Raw genomic sequence first — 11,194 nt, 5'->3', positions numbered from 1 at the left:
TCTGCTGTGTGCTTAAGATAAGCCCTATGAACGCAGTTCTAGGGAATTGCAAATGGTGTACAGGAGAAGGATTTTAAATTACGAGTTTCAAGAGTTAAACTTCATTGTGGTTTGATGATGAATTTCTGAACTATTACTCAATTACTGTACCTACTATGATTTTATTGTACTATTGGGACACACTGAGCCTAGCTCACTTTTCGAAAATATATTCCCCTTTCAGATACTGTTGGTTAGATACTCGGATCAAGCACTTGGAGGATCAACATATCTCTTGAAGTATATCGTATTGTAATGTTTTTTCTTTTAAGTTGACTCTATTATAGTAACATGGGCCTTATTTTAAAAGTATTAGATTTTATAATGAGTGCTCCTTTTGCTAATTTATATTGGTTTATTATAATTTGGATTTTTAAAGACATGTTTTAATTAAATTGTTATTTTTTTCATAATTATGAGTTGGTTTTTTTATAGTATAATTTATTATAATTTCATAAATGTCATTTATAAATATGATTTTTCGTTGATAGAATAACGGTTTCGGAAAAATGTCTTTAAGAATCATGAATGTGATCCACTAGACTTAGTCGAAACGCATAGGTCGGGTCTAGGGGGCTACACTCAGTATGATTCCCTTACCATTTTAGCACATAATATGCCCTATCTGGAAATCCATAATTTCAATATGATTTCCTTATCATTTAGCACACTCAGTGCTCCATATGGAAATCTATACACTCAGTATGATTTCTTTAACATTTTAGCACACAAAGTGCCATTTGGTAATCACTATACATATATCAATAGATTATGCTATTTTAACTATTATCACATGTACGCACATAATTAAATACACTCACCTGGTTCACCTTGCTATTATTTCCAATACACAATTCCGATTACTCAACTACTTTGTCTTTGCCTTTCGTTTTGTTAGACTCGGGAGCTTGATTTCGATCTACTCAAGCATCCATTAAAGACACATTCAATATCACTTATTAGTATATTTGAAATCTTTAATTTCTTAAACTAAAAGAAAGGCTATTTTCATTCCTTTATTTGATGTATGCATCGGTACATTTTATAGTGTATCGATGCATCCTCTCACTGGTGCATTGGTACACAGCCTATGCATTGATGCACTATATGTATTCAATGTTTTCATCTTAAGGGAGTGCATCGATACACTACCTGTGCATCGATACACTCAGTGCATTCGATGTTAATTTAATTAGGTGTGCATCGGTGCACTACTTATGCATCGATGCACATTGCCCAGAATTTACATTTTGAGCACGAAATTCACTTCATTCCAGCTTAAATGTTCCATATTTCAACCCCTTTCATACTCTTAACTCAAATACCTTCATTTAAACTTATTTATGCGCATTTACCACATCCTTAACCTCAAAATCTTATATTCTTCATGAGATTTAAGAATCATACCCAATTTTCAACATGTTCTATGTCAAATTCTAACACTTCATATTTCTTAATTAACTTGATGACAAGTCAAATCTACCATAAAACATCCATAAAAACCTTCATATTTCATCATGCCACTCAAAAACCCATTATCTTTAATCTCTAATATATCATCAATAACTTAGTTTTAATCTCATTTAAATCTTACTTTAGCTTCCATAGTATACAAAGCTTCAATCCCCATCAAAAATCAAAGGGAATAACCATTAAATCGAAAACTTACCTTTAAGCTTATGGGGAGAGTTTTCCACGACAAGAAGATAAGAAGATGAAAGAGTTGACTTCTTATTCCCCTCTTCATCTTATCCCTTATCTTAATTCCCCACTAATTGAATATTAAATTCAATTTAATCAATGACCAAAATATCCTTGTAATCATCCTCTCTTTCAATTTAGTCTAAGCTATGGATCCTATTCATCCTCATCTTTTATTATTTAATTTAATAAATTCTCATATTTTTAAATCTTTTCAATTTAACCCTAAAATAAATTTTTGGGGTATTACAATTCTCCCCCTTAATAAAATTCATCCTCGAATTTTAAAGGAGTACCTGAATTAAAAAGATGTGGAAACTACTTTTCCATATCCTCTTCCCTTTCCTAGGTAGCCTCTTCCACCTTGTGATTCTTCCAACGCACTTTGACTAGCGGAATCCTTTTGTTACGTAATTCCTTGATTTCGTTTGTTAAAATTCGTATCGGTTCTTCCTCATAAATCAAGTCTGGTCGAATCTCTATCTCCTCAGGAGTGATGATATGCTCAGGATCTGATATGTACCTTACATGAAAAACATTGTGGATCTTATCCATGTCCGGAGGTAAGGCCAATTGATAAGCCACAGGTCCAATCTTTTTCAATATCTAATACGGTCCAATAAATCTTGGACTCAGTTTTCCTTTTCCCCCAAAACGTAATACTTTCTTCCAATGTGATACTTTCAAAAATACTTTTATCTCCCACATGATGTTCTATTTCTTTCCTTTTTAAATCTGCATAGGACTTCTGTCGATCCGAAGCTATCTTTAAATTGCTCTGGATAATTTTCACTTTATCCTCCATATCTTTCATCAAATCCAGCCCCACCAGATCTCGATCTTTTAATTCAATCTAATTTAATGGTATTCTGCATTTTCTCCCATACAAAGCTTCATATGGAACCATCTTAATACTTGATTGATAACTATTGTTATAGGCAAATTCCGCTAAAGGAAAATTATTTTCCCATGATCCCATAAACTCAATTACACATGCCCTCAGCATATCCTCTAGTATCTGAAAAGCTCTCTCTGATTGCCCATTTGTTTGTGGATGAAAAGTTGTACTAAAATTCAATCGAGTACCCAATGCCCCATGTAAAGATTTCCAGAATCTTGAGGTAAACCTTGGGTCTCGATCAGACACTATTGATATTGGCACTCCATGCAATCTAACTATTTCTTTTATATACATTTAAGCATATTTATCCATCGAATAATCTACTCGAACTGGAATGAAATGAGTTGTTTTGGTCAATCGATCTACAATTACCCATATTGAGTCCTTTTTACCTGGTGACAAAGGTAACCCCGAAACAAAATCCATTGTAACTCGCTCCCACTTCCATTCAGGAATAGACATTGTTTGTAGTAGTCCGGAAGGTACTTGATGTTCAGCTTTCACTTGTTGACATATCAAGCATTTTGCTACAAACTCGGTTACAGCTCTTTTCATACCTGGCCACCAATAACGACTCTTTAAATCTTGATACATCTTATTTCCACCGAGATGCATCGCCAACGGACTGTAATGCACCTCGCAAAGAATTTCTTTCTTCAATTCCTCATCATCGAGAATACAAAGTCTTCCTCGATAATATAAACATCCATTATCCTTTTTTTCAAAATCTTTAATTTCCTCATTTTCAACTTGCTTCAACCTCATTAAGCAATTAAAACACCATCATTATTAAATGACACATATGTATCTAAAGCCCTTAGAGCTACAAAAATCTTTCGACTAAGCGCATCTGCTACCACATTAGCCTTTCCCGTATTATATTCAATAACCAAATCATAATCCTTTAGAAGTTCAATCCATCTTCGTTGCCTTAAATTCAGCTCTTTTTGAGTCAACAAATATTTTAGACTTTTATGGTTCGTGTAAACACGACAACGCCCACCATACAAATAATGTCGCCAAATTTTTAGAGCGAAAACCACTGCAACCAATTCTAAATCATGCGTCGGGTACTTTTGCTCATGATTCTTCAATTGTCTGGAGGCATAAGCCACAACCTTTCCTTCTTGCATCAGCACACAACCCAATCCATTATGGGATGCATCATTATAAACTATATACTCTTTACCCGACTCAGGTTGCACAAGAGCACTGGAGCTTCAGTTACAATTCTTTTTAGCATCTCAAAGCTTTCTTGGCATTTCTTTGTCCAAACAAATGGCACATCTTTTCGCAACAGTTTGGTTAGTGGAAGAGATAACATTGAAAAATTCTTCACAAATATTCTATAATAACCAGCAAGTCCCAAGAAACTCCAAACTTCCGTAATATTATTTGGAGATTGCCAATCTACTATGGCTTGAATATTTTTAGGATCCACTCTAATGCCTTCTGCCGACACTATATGACCGAGAAAAGAAATCTTAGATAACCAAAATTCGCATTTGGACAATTTGGCATATAACTTCTTATCACGAAGTATCTGACGGACTAATCGAAGATGAGTATCATGATCTTCCTTTGATTTGGAAAAAGCCAAGATATCGTCTATAAACACTACTACAAATTGATCCAAAAATGGTTGAAACAATGTATTCATTAAGTCCATAAATACTGCAGGAGCATTCGTCAATCCAAACGGTATTACCACAAATTCATAATGTCCGTACCGAGTCCGAAAAGTCATCTTGGAGATATACTCTCTTTCAATCTTTAACTGATGATATTCTGGTCTTAGATCTATCTTTGAGAATACTGATGCACCTTTTATTTGATCAAACAAGTCATCAATCCTTGGAAGAGGATACTTATTCTTTATCGTCACATTGTTTAATTGACAATAGTCAATACATAACTTCATAGAACCATCTTTCTTTTTCACAAATAACACTGGTGCTCCCCAAGGAGAAACACTGGGTCTGATGAATCCCTTATCCAGCAACTCCTGCAATTGTGCTTTTAATTCCTTTAACTCTGTTGGAGCCATTCTATACGGAGCCATAGAAATAGGTTCAGTACCTGGATAAACTTCTATTCTAAATTCCACTTCGCGATCTGGAGGTAAACCCGGCAACTCTTCCGGAAATACCTCTGGAAATTCCTTAACTGTAGAAATATCCTTTAACATCACTTTCGGTATTCGAGTATCTACCACATTATCTAGAAAAGCTACAAAACCTTTTTCTATTATTTTCTTAGCTGTCATGGCTGATATCACACGAGAGGGTGATTTCGCTTTTTCAGCAATCACTACCATTTCGGAGCCTTTTGCATCCTTCAAAAATAATCGCTTCTTACGAAAATCCACCCATCCATGATGCAAAAACAACCAATCCATGCCCAGAATAATTTCAAATTCATTAAAAGGCAACTCCATTAAGTTTGCTAAGAATACAACCCCTTGAATCTTAATTGGACATTTTCTACATACTCGAGTTACCTGTGTACTATTCCCCAGAGGGTTTACTGCTATCATTTCACTATAGATTGGTTCTAAAGGAATTTCTCTAGTTTTAATCAACCTGGTACTAATATATGAGTGTGTTGAACCAGGGTCAACTAGAACAAAAACAGGATCATCGAAAAGATGAAATGTACCTGTTATAATCTCTAGATCATCCCGATCATCTTTAGTCTTTATATTATATACTCGAGCCACTCCCCGAGTTTCTTGTCTCTGGCTAGCCTCAGATTGACCGCCTGATTTTCCTCTCCCTCTGCTTCTATTAGGTGTTGCCACAGATCTCTCAGACTGTACGGATTTATCACCATATTCACCATAATTGAAACAAGTACCAGAAAGTAACTTACATGCTCCCCCGTGTGACTTGCCACACGTCTGACATAAAGGTTTCTCTCTATGAGATCCTCTTGAGCTAACAACATAGGAATGAGACTGCTTAGTTTTCTGTGAAGCTGTAGAATAATTAGTTCTATTTGTGAATTGAGAACCTGAGCCCTTGCCCCTTTTTTCATATTGTGCAAATGAAGACGTTTCGATTCTTTTTCCCGTCGAAATACTCTGATTTGTTGCTAACGTCTCCTCTTGAGCTCTTTCAATGACCTTTGCTATGTTTATAACCTCTTATAAACTGGACAAGTTTAAGGCCTACATCATTTCTTTCAACTTAGGCCTCAAGCCCTCAATAAACCAATCCCGACGAGTTTTTTCATTACGTACTACCTCGGTAGCATATCGGATAAGTTTGTTATATTCAGCTTCATACTCATGCACTGCTCAATCGCCTTGTTTCAAGTTTAGAAATTTTAACAACATCAATCTCATAAACTGCTCCCTAATATACTTGTTTTTAAATTCGTCCAGAAAGAACTGCCAGTTCACTTGTTCGGGCGATGCATACATCGTCGTGTTTGTCCACCATACTCGAGCTGATCCTCTGAGTAATGATACTGCTCCACCCAACTTTTCATGATCGGAGCACTGTAGACTCTCCAACATCACCTTAACATCATTCAACCATAAGTCTGCGTCCATCGGACCTTCGCTTTCTTCTCCTTTAACCCTGAGGTACTGGTGCACTAGCATTCTCCGATGGAATCGGATGTTCACTATTCTCTTCATAACTTTCACTACCCGATCCATCTCTATTCTCTAGTCCAACCGCCCTTCTCGAACTCATAGAGTCCAATAAATGTAACACCTATAACCCGTATAATTATACCTATACAAATTATAGATGTCACTCGAATTTTAAAACCACTTTCTTTTCTAAAACGATTCAAAATTTACTTTCTTAAAATAATAATTTAATTCAAAAGATTTTTTATAAATAGTGATGAACAATACCGTGAACAGTGCATCGCTAAACTACAATAATTTCAGTAAATATGCATAAAACTCATAAAAATTTAACCGTGCATCACTATACAACTACCATTTACATAAATACGTTTAAATTCATTTAAAACAAGATTATTAAAATCTATTACATGCCGACTAAAATATAACTAAAACAGTTCATTATGTCATACGGTTACTGATGAGACGACCTTGACTGAATATCCAAATATCTCTTTACAAGCTATATTCAACCTACGCGTGAAATAAACACACGTTAAGTATTACTTAGTGAGGCATAAATAATCACGAATAACATTTCTACATAAAAATTATCTTTCGATATTTAATCTCCAAGGAATCTTTATTTCCAATGAATATACTATAATCTGCATTACTGATGCCATTAACTCATTTATCAATCATTATTAGAATCAATACATTCCATAGGAAATTCATACAATTCATGTAATTTCCTTTTAATATTAGCACTAACAGTGCTCCATTAGGAAAATCATACACTTAGTATGTTTCCCTTTTCATTTTACCACACAAAGTGCCCTATTCGAAAATCCATACTATTAGTATGATTTTATTACCATTTTAGCACATAATATGCCCTATCTGGAAATCCATATTTTCAATATGATTTATTTATCAGTTAGCACCCTTAGTGCCTTATCTGGAAACCCATACACTCAGTATGATTCCCTTACCATTTTAGCACATAATATGCCCTATCTGGAAATCCATAATTTCAATATGATTTCCTTATCATTTGGCACACTCAGTGCTCCATATGGAAATCTATACACTCAGTATGATTTACTTAACATTTTAGCAAACAAAGTGCCATTCGGTAATCACTATACATATATCAATAGATTATGTTATTTTAACTATTATCACATGTACGTGCATAATTAAATGCACTCATCTGGTTCGTCTTGCTATTATTTCCAATACGCAATTCCGATTACTCAACTACTTTGTCTTTGCCTTTCGTTTTGCTAGACTCGGGAGCTTGATTTCGATCTACTCAAGCAACCATTAAAGACACATTCAATATCACTTATTAGTATATTAGAAATCTTTAATTTCTTAAACTAAAAGAAAGGCTATTTTCATTCCTTTATTTGATGTATGCATCGGTACATTTTATAGTGTATCGATGCATCCTCTCACTGGTGCATTGGTACACAACCTATGCATCGATGCACTATATGCATTCGATGTTTCATCTTAAGGGAGTGCATCGATACACTACATGTGCATCGATACACTCAGTGCATTCGATGTTTATTTAATTAGGTGTGCATCGGTGCACTACTTATGCATCGATGCACCTTGCCCAGAATTTACATTTTGAGCATGAAATTCACTTCATTCCAGCTTAAATGTTCCATATTTCAACCCCTTTAATACTCTTAACTCAAATACCTTCATTTAAACTCATTTATGCGCATTTACCACATCCTTAACCTCAAAATCTTATATTCTTCATGAGATTCAAGAATCATACCCAATTTTTAACATGTTCTATATCAAATTCTAACACTTCATATTTCTTAATTAACTTGATGTCAAGTCAAATCTACCATAAAACATCCATAAACCTTCATATTTCATCATGTCACTCAAAAACCCATTATCTTTAATCTCTAATATCTCATCAATAACTTAGTTTTAATCTCATTTAAATCTCCTTTAGCTTCCATAGTATACAAAGCTTCAATCCCCATCAAAAATCAAAGGAAATAACCATTAAATCGAAAACTTACCTTTAAGCTTAAGGGGAGAGTTTTCCACGGCAAGAAGAGAAGAAGATGAAAGGGTTGACTTCCTATTCCCCTCTTCATCTTATCCCTTATCTTAATTCCCCACTAATTGAATATTAAATTCAATTTAATCAAAATGACCAAAATATCCTTTTAATCATCCTCTCTTACAATTTAGTCTAAGCTATTGATCCTATTCATCCTCATCTTTCATTATTTAATTTAATTTAATAAATCCTCGTATTTTTAAATCTTTTCAATTTAATCCTTAAATAAATTTTTGGGGTATTACAGGAACCCTAAGGTTAAACCTAATTATCTTATTGTGGGATGAAGCCATTGAGTACAAAATTTTTGTCTAATGACAAGTTTAGTCTTATATATTTATTTGAAACTGATTAAATCAAATCTTGTATCTTTTAAATTTTGAATTAAATATTTATTAAATTCTTATTAATCTTAAAATTAGATAATTCAACTCTTTTCATTGTCTATTTTTGAATTTAGCAAAATGATAATAGCAAAAGACAGGAAAACCCCTTGTGCTGTCAGGTCGATTACAAAATTTAAAAACCACAAAATGGAGACCGGGCAGAAATTTCAGATTAGAATAGTAATAACAGTGACATTTAGGAACAAAACAATCACTTTATTCATGCAAAATTGAAGATGGAAGTTACTAGAGTAGAAAATATTTCACTGTATACAAAGATAGTAAAATTACCTCCAGATCTGAAGAGCCTGCTTCTGAATTGCCACTAAAATGAGTTACATGGCCATTGGAAGCTTTCATTTGCAACTTTTTTCCATGGGAAACAACCGAACTGAAAAAGAGTAACATATTGTCTTCACAAAACCATAAGAAACGAAAATAGAAAGCCAAGATTGCTTAGATAAAAGGGTAGTATATCTTTAAATATGCATAAGTTTTCATTTCATAATACCTAATGAAGTTATTCTCAGTTGAAAAAGTTTTCAGGAAGTCATCTTTGTTGTCCAAAAGAGTCTCACCAAAAATTTTCTATACAAAAAGGACATAAATCAGGAAAGCCACAAGATATCAGAGATTAAGCTGAAGTTAAACATGGGAAATAATGTATACCTCAAGAGCAGATTTCAGGTCTGTAATCCCTTTGCCCCCCTTAATAAACAACAGTTAAAATCATTAAAATACCATGTAAAGGGCAAACGAAATTGAATAAAAAATTCACTAGATGTGATGCATTAATTCGTGCACGTTTGACTCTGAATATCCAATAGATATTGATGCATAATGTTGAGGTGTGAACATAGTCATTATAAGCAAAAACAAAAACAGGTTTGAGCAAGTGTGAGAAGTGGATCCCTTAGGGATTAATTTTATCCAATATAGAGTTCACAGCTATGATTCTAAGGTGGACAATATATTTAATATATCTTCCGACTCCTCATCAGTGCATGGTAGAAGATTGTGATGATGGTGGTAATGTTAAGCCTTATGTAAATGCCATAGAAACAGTACCATCCAGTTCCTCGTCGTTGGTCGGTTTGAGTCCATTTGGTGCCGTAGTGAATCACCGCTTGATGTTTCTCCCAGCAGGCCTATTCTGTCTGGCCATAATGACAAGTTAGGCAGACATTATTCTGATGATATTGCCACTGGTATACCTAAAAGCAGGACTTCTGCTAAGAACATGAAAAAAGCTATCTCAAAGAAATTATTCAAAAAAAAAAACTACTATGATTAAATTCGAGAAGAGAAACCCTTCATATAATCACATTCACATTTTTAAAATTTTTCATAGCTAAATAAATTAGAAATACAACAAGAAAAGAAGTATATTGAACATTAATGTAGATGATATATCATGCTAGTCCAAGTCACAAGAAGCTAAAGAGAATCACAAATTATCCAAAGATTTCAAACAATAAACACTAAACTAATTAAAATGGAATTGGTTCAATACAATTCCTGCCAAATCACCACAATGCGAATCAAAATCAGATTAAAAGTCAACAAGTATATTATTTATAAAATCAGAACCTGAAACATTAGTATAAACAGTAATTGTATCATTTTTATTTTATTTATTATCATTTGCTAGTCAATATTAAGGCCTTCGTTTTGCTAGTCAATATTAAGGCCTTCGTTTTGCTAGTCAATATTCTTCCCATATACTTTCTCGGTAACCAAACAGAAGGAAAAAGAACTCACCGAAGCAAAAAGGAAAAGTGGAAAAACCAGAGAAGACGATCTGAGATTCCCATTCTGATGATAGTGTTGTCACATCATATTCCAACATTAGAGCAATTTTTTTATGTGATTTGGCAGATAATCTTTCCATATGAACTATTCATGGAGCTATACTCTTATGATGCATAGGAACTATGCTCATTTGGCCTTAATAATATTGGGAACAGGTTTGAAAGAGTGAATCGTTGTGGGAAAACCAAAAGCCAAAGCTTCATCACAAGCCTCTCGCCTAAGTCTATGCAAAAGGAGCATATGAAAAACTTGTTATCAACAGACCTAGCCGATTCTAGCCATCGATTGGTGAGACCATGAAATGGCTTCTTCTTGATCATTAACACGAGAGAACATGTACATTATCTTAAACTAAAACCATTCCGTGTTGGAAATTCTAGATTGTTGAAAATTCTAGATTTTCTAGATTGGCAGCCGGCTGATTTTCTTCATGCAAGTGGGGCGACTAGTGGTTCAAAGTGGGCAGCCAAAATTGTTGAATTTAAGAAATATGGATAATTACAATTTAGTCCCTACATAGTTTAGGGTATTTACAAGATCAGCCCTTAAGCTTCAACTATAAATACCCTAACCCATTTAGCTTCAAAATCATCCCCAAATCATTCTAGCTCTCTCTCAAGTATTTTTGTAAACACCTGTAAATTTTCTCCCTTTAGATCTGTAGTAGTCCG

At 34.0% G+C, this 11,194-nt stretch overlaps 1 long non-coding RNA gene across 1 annotated transcript; it reads right to left on the bottom strand.

Annotated features, from left to right (window-relative positions):
• Window positions 1-9,045: 9,045 nt before the first annotated feature.
• Window positions 9,046-9,473, bottom strand: LOC120121665. The gene is made up of 3 exons (XR_005516006.1): window positions 9,381-9,473; window positions 9,223-9,299; window positions 9,046-9,102 (listed from the first exon to the last, which is right to left on the bottom strand). It is a non-coding gene; the product is annotated as an uncharacterized LOC120121665 (long non-coding RNA).
• Between the last annotated feature and the right edge of the window lie 1,721 nt (window positions 9,474-11,194).

Source organism: Hibiscus syriacus, unplaced genomic scaffold, assembly GCF_006381635.1.
Source record: "Hibiscus syriacus cultivar Baekdansim isolate YM2019G1 unplaced genomic scaffold, ASM638163v2 tig00110377_pilon, whole genome shotgun sequence".
NCBI lineage: Eukaryota > Viridiplantae > Streptophyta > Magnoliopsida > Malvales > Malvaceae > Hibiscus > Hibiscus syriacus.
Note: the sequence above shows the minus strand (reverse complement) of the source record. Positions and strands in the feature narration are given on the sequence as shown.